The following is a 7259-nucleotide window of genomic DNA, read 5'->3' on the forward strand; positions in this document are numbered from 1 at the left end:
CCTGCTGCCCACTGTGACATAGCCCCCACAGTGACATGGCAACCAGTGGCCTTTTGTCTCACTGTGACATGGCCACCACTGACCTGCTGCACACTGTGACATTACCTCACAGTGACATGGCCACTACTGACCTGCTGCCCACTGTGACATGGCCCCCACAGTGACATGGCCACCAATGACCTGCGTCCCACTGTGACATAGCCCCCACAGTGACATGGCAACCAGTGGCCTGTTGCTCACTGTGACATGGCCATCACTGACGTGCTGCACACTGTGACATGGCCCCACAGTGACGTGGCCACTACTAACCTGCTGCCCACTGTGACATGGCCCACATAGTGACATGGCCACCACTGACCTGCTACCCAATGTGACATAGCTCCCATAGTGACATGGCCACCACTGACATGCTGCCCACTGTGACATGGACCCATAGTGACATGGCCACAACTGACCTGCTGCCCACTGTGACATGGCCCCCATAGTGACATGGCCCCCACTGACCTGCTGCCCACTGTGACATAGACCTCACAGTGACATGACCACCACTGACCTGCTGCCCAATGTGACATAGCCCCCATAGTGACATGGCCACCACTGACCTGCTGCCCACTGTGACATGGCCCCCATAGTGACATGGCCACCTCTGACCTGCTGGCAACTGTGACATTGCCCCCATAGTGACATGGCCAGCACTGACCTGCTTCCCACTGTGACATAGCCCCCACAGTGACATGGCAAGCAGTGGCCTGTTGCTCACTGTGACATGGCCACCACTGACCTTCTGCACACTGTGACATGACCGCACAGTGACATGGCCACCGCTGACCAGCTGCCCAATGTGACATAGCCCCCATAGTGACATGGCCACCCTGACCTGCTGCCCACTGTGACATGGACCCATAGTGACATGGCCACCACTGACCTGCTGCACACTGTGACATAGCCCCCACAGTGACATGGCAACCAGTGGCCTGTTACTCACTGTGACATGGCCATCACTGACCTGCTGCACACTGTGACATGGCCCCACAGTGACGTGGCCACTACTGACCTGCTGCCCACTGTGACATGGCCCCCATAGTGACTTGGCTACCACTGAACTGCTGCCCACTGTGACATAGCCCCCACAGTGACATGGCCACCTGTGGCCTGTTGCTCACTGTGACATGCCCATCACTGACCTGCTGCACACTGTGACATGTCCCCACAGTGACGTGGCCACTACTGACCTGCTGCCCACTGTGACATAGCCCCCACAGTGACATGGCAACCAGTGGCCTGTTGCTCACTGTGACATGGCCACCACTGATCTGCTGCAAGCTGCGACATGGCCCCACAGTGACATGGCCACCACTGAGCTGTTACGCAATGTGACATAGGCCCCATAGTGACTTGGCCACCACTGACATGCTGCCCACTGTGACATGGACCTATAGTGACATGGCCACAACTGACCTGCTGCCCACTATGACATGGTCCCCACAGTGACATGGCCACCACTGACATGCTGCCCACTTTGACATAGCCCCAACAGTGACATTGTAACCAGTGGCCTGTTGCTCACTGTGATATGGCCACAACTGACCTGCTGCACACTGTGACATGACCTCACAGTGACATGGCCACCACTGACCAGCTGCCCACTGTGACATAGCCCACATAGTGACATGGCCACCACTGACCAGCTGCCCACTTTGAGATGGCCCCCATAGTGACATGTCCACCACTGACCTGCTGCCCACTGTGACATGGCCCCCATAGTGACATGGCCACAACTGACCTGCTGCCCACTGTGACATAGCCCCCACAGTGACATGGCAACCAGTGGCCTTTTGCTCACTGTGACATGGCCACCACTCATCTGCTGCACACTGTGACATTACCTCACAGTGACATGTCCACTACTGACCTGCTGCCCACTGTGACATAGACCCCACAGTGACATGGCAACCAGTGGCCTGTTGCTCACTGTGACATGGCCACCACTGACCTGCTGCACACTGTGACATGGCCCCACAGTGACGTGGCCACTACTGACCTGCTGCCCACTGTGACATGGCCCCCATAGTGACATGGCCACCACTGACATGCTGCCCACTGTGACATGGCCCCCATAGTGACATGGCCACCACGGACCTCCTGCCCACTGTGACATAGACCCCACAGTGACATAGCAACCAGTGGCCTGTTGATCACTGTGACATGGCCACCACTGACCTGCTGCACACTGTGACATGACCTCACAGTGACATGGCCACCACTGACTAGCTGCCCACTGTGACATAGCCCCCATAGTGACATGGCTACCACTGAACTGCTGCCCACTGTGACATGGACCCATAGTGACATGGCCACAACTGACCTCCTGCCCACTGAGACATAGCCCCCACAGTGACATGGCAACCAGTGGCCTGTTACTCACTGTGACATGGCCACCACTGACCTGCTGCAAACTGTGACATGGCCCCACATTGACATGGCCACCACTGACCTGTACCCAATGTGATATAGCCCCCATAGTGACATGGCCACCACTGACCTGCTGCCCACTGTGACATGGCCCCCATAGTGACATGGCCACCAGTGACCTGCTGCCCACTATGACATAGCGCCCACAGTGACATTGTAACCAGTGGCCTGTTGCTCACTGTGATATGGCCACCACTGACCTGCTGCCCACTGTGACATAGCCCCCACAGTGACATGGCAACCAGTGGCCTGTTGCTCACTGTGACATGGCCACCACTGACCTGCTGCACACTGTGACATGACCTCACTGCTGCCTTTCTCAAGGCGTGGCGACCTGGTTCAGGAACAGCACAGCAACCAATCCCAGGTTGCTTGGTCCATCAGCACACAGACACCAATGTGGTGGAGGCAAAATGACATTTATTCAAAGGTTACACTGCCTTATATAACCTGGGTTTACCTCGTCACTTCCGCCTGCTTACGTCAGAGATCCATATTGATTGGTTGCAGGGAGGGAGGCTCTACCTTTCCGTACAACACGATATCTTCCGGTCGCCGGACCCTAGCTTATCTTTCCGTACAACGCGATATCTTCCGGTCGCCGGACCCTACCTACCACATTTCCCCCCTCCCTATGCTTAAAGTAAATGGGCAGAAGTATAAAAGTTTAAAAATATAAAATACAAGGCACATTAGGTTAGTAGCATCTAAAGTGACTAAAAATCCCTTATTGCGTGTGATTAAGTTGATAAAGCATAACGAACTAAAAAGTTACAATAAAAAGCTTATATAAAACATAGGACATATCGAACAAATAGAAAATAGAAGAAATTCATTAGTTGTAGAACATTCCTTTCTATATAAAAATTATCAAACTAAGATTATATACTAATGTTGCGTTCTCAAAGCAACTGTCGACGTTCTACTAACATTATGTTAACTTTTTCTAGTCGACTCTTAACAAACAGCACAAGCCTGTTCAATATACATGGTCCAAAAATCAACACTAGCATGAACAGTATAATTGGTCCCATTAGCGTAGAAATGAGGGTGGTTAGCCACGACGTATGGTTAAACCACGACTCAAACCATCCTTGCTGGGCTTCCCTATCCCTCTTTCTTTTTTCTAAACCCTCCCGGAGTTTGGCCATAGTATCACGAACGACACCAGTGTTGTCTGCATATATACAGCATTCTTCCCCCAAAGCAGCACATAGTCCTCCTTGTTGTAAAAACAAGAGATCTAATCCTCTACGATTTTGGAGAACTACTTCCGACAGTGAACTCAGCGATTGTTCTAAAGCGCTGATTGATTTCTCAATTCGAGTAAGATCCTCATCCACTGCCATTCTAAGGGAATGAAATTTTTGATTCTGCTCAACTAATGAAGCTATTCCTGTTCCTGCTCCCGCGGCTCCTATGGTCAACAGGGTAGCTATGGTCAGAGCGGTAAAAGGTTCTCGCTTTTGTACATGGTGCAAGGTTGAAGAAGTCAAATGATCATAAACATATTCCTCCGGGTGATATATAATTCTCGGAATAATTAATACTTGTATACAAAATTCGGCTTTTATCTTAAGTTTCCTAATAGATATACATGGAGTAATTCCGGCCTTTGAACATATCCATTTTGTATTAGTAGCCGGGACTAACCAATCAGCTATTTCTCCGTTGTTTTTATTAAGTTGTTGTCTGTCTTGTATAATCTCAAACTTACACAGACTTCTTTTTTCAAGAGGTATTACACCAACACATGCACCTTGCCCTGACACTTGCTGCATTGTTACTCCCTGTTTGTTTTGAGAATCGCTCCACAAACACTGTATCGGGTTAGGCCCACTCACCCATTTTGGTTCAGAAGGTATACCCACTGCCTCATAAAGAGGGGGTTGTACATCATAACAAAGCCAACAATGTGTCGTCATCTTTGGATTTGTTGAATTTAATATTTGGTATGTCGAATTTAGTAATTTCCATAAAGGGGGTAGTTTAGGATCAAACGTTGTCAAAATTTCAACATCAGTAGGAGTCGCTTTTCTAACAGCAGTCGTAGTGTCATATCTCACAGGTTTAGGCGTCTGTGGATTAAGGACTAGATTTGGCCCAACAGCTTGAGGTGCCTGGGGTACAGTCTTAATGATCTGCACAAGTACTCCCATATCTTTGTAACTTCTCTGAAGAAACGGAGACCACATCTTACCTAAAAGCCATCCTGAATCACCCGGATTTAAAATTTCCAAAACCAACTGGAAACAGTTAGATCCCCAGCTCACTCGTAAAAATTCATCCTTTCTTTCTGGTGTCCATCTACTACCCATCACTATGGTTTCACAACCCCAATATCCACAAAACCAATATCCAGGGTAGTTACAATAACTTTTCCCTGGATTTGAACCTGGGCACCAATATATTTCCCCATATGTTTGTCCATGTCTCCTAATATTTGGGTTTGTTGCCGCCTCATATCTCGTACGGGAGGAAGCTGTGCGCGGCTCAGGCGCCTCCTCCCCCTCCCGTTTCCCTGACTCTTCAATTTACATTCCTTTGCATGATGTCCGTTCTTACCGCAGCGCCAACATGGACCTTTAGGTGATATCTGACGTGAGGTAGGTATCGTGGGTGGATTCATTAATTGAGGGCAATTTGCCATGATATGGCCTGCTTGGCCACATTTAAAACATGCCATTATGTTAGCTATTGCGGTATGGACGGCCGCTTGAATCGGGACTAAATGTTCCTCTTTCGCGACATGTCTAATCATGTCTGCCAAACTCGACCCCACCGGCAGTGATCGTAAAATTTCTTTAGTGCTGGCATTGCATTGTTGGCGTAAACAGTCTGTGACTACCGGACCCTTTGCCTCTGCAGGCAGGGAGGAAGAGTCAATCGCTGCTTGAAGGCGATCCACAAACTGCGCGAAACTCTCACTCTCATTTTGTTTTATAGTTGACCATGGGGACGGCTTGGCAATAACCTTAGAAGCTGTGCGAATAGCTTCCCTACCTGCACGGGTGGTTGTCATCACCTCATGGGCTCGCAGACCCAGAGCCTGCGCTTGAGGTGTGATCATTGTTGGATCCGTTCCCATCAATCGTTGTAAACTAGAACCATACAATGGGTGGTCCGCCCCTGTTACCTGAGCTAATTGTCTCACGCAGTTGTCCTCCCAATCTTGTTTGAAAACTATCATCCCTGCGCCATCAAAAACCAGCCTGCAGGTTTGTTTTATATCAAATGGGAGCATGTCATCTCCTCCGAAGATGCCATCTACTAAAGTAGAGACCATGGCAGAATTGAGCCCCTTATCAGCGATCGCCTTAATGATCGCCTGTATATCTTTAGGATTTATAGGAGAGTACACTCTTCGTGCCCCATCACCATCTCCCATTACTCTAACCGGGAATGCTAGCGCGGCTGAGGGGGCCCAATCTGCACATGCAATTTTTATTTTCCTCCAATCCGTAAGAGGAATTTTATCCTCTCGTATTCCTTTTTTGCTATGAGCAGTATTATATCGAGTTCCAATTTTTGTCTCATCTTCATCTGAGTTTAAATCAGCCGTGAGCCAGTCGTCTCCATCTGCATCCGACTCAAGATCGGAACTCGACTCACTAGTCACTTCCAGGCTCTGGTGTTTTTCCTTTGGGCTCCTGTCCCGCCTACTTTCCTTTTTGGGACTTCGACCCCTCCTACTTTGTCCGTAATCGGGCAATTCCCTCCCCTTCGACTCGCCCCCTCGTCTGACCGGGGAGGAGTTTACTCTATAGGGGCGTGTTTGTAGGCGGACATTCTGACTGGTCCCCCACCCCTTAGTCGCCTCCGCCTCCCCTTTCTGACCATCCCTCCCATTCTCCTCCTCCTCACTCTCCATTGGTGGAGAATGCAGGCATATTACTGGGTAAATGCTCTGATTGGCTTTCCCCTTTTGAATGTCCATACCGCCTTTCTCTTCTTTGTTGTCCTTATCTTCCTGCCCACGTGTATTCATTAAACCTTGCATTACTTCCTTATCTTCCCCAAGAACATCATCGCCCCTCCCTTTCTCTTCCTGGTCAGTGACATTCAGAGGCGCATAGGGCGGTGGTCTCACCCAGATGTTATCAGATTCTATTTTCTCCGCGGCATTCCCAGCCTCCCCGGCCAGCCCACCCCAGAGGGACTCCGCCCGCCCCTGATCCCTCACGAGCGGAGTAGGGTGGTTTGGGGATTGAGGGGGGGGGGTATCACCCTCCCGCCGGTCCCCAGGGTCCGCTGAATTATCATCATTTAGAGGGCGTGAGGTCTGTGTGGCTGCTCCAACCCCAAGTTTCGGGACAGCTAATAAACAGTCCCTTGCCGCCCTCCATGCTTCCTGCTCCTGCAGGGCTTTTTTCAAAGCCTGCACGACCCTCCCCCACGCCTTAAGGTGTTTCGCCGTGCCTGAGCACATGGTCTCCTCGGCAAACACTTTAGTGCATTTATCCCACGTTTCTGGGTGGAGAATATCCACCGGCTGATCAATGACCCCGATCTGTAAAAGCCTTGCGACTGCAAGGGTAAAGTCTTTGGGCTTACAATCAATCCCCCACTGCTTATGCAGCTCAGATACGACATTTACCAGGGCTTCCATTCTCCTTGAAGGTCCGGGAGCGTCCTCCCCGCCGGGCTGGTCCTGCCGCTCCGGCCGCCGTTCACCAAATCCAGGCGAAATTCCCGGGTTTCGGCACCACTTGCTGCCTTTCTCAAGGCGTGGCGACCTGGTTCAGGAACAGCACAGCAACCAATCCCAGGTTGCTTGGTCCATCAGC

This window comes from Strix uralensis, unplaced genomic scaffold, assembly GCF_047716275.1.
Source record: "Strix uralensis isolate ZFMK-TIS-50842 unplaced genomic scaffold, bStrUra1 scaffold_156, whole genome shotgun sequence".
Taxonomy (NCBI): domain Eukaryota; kingdom Metazoa; phylum Chordata; class Aves; order Strigiformes; family Strigidae; genus Strix; species Strix uralensis.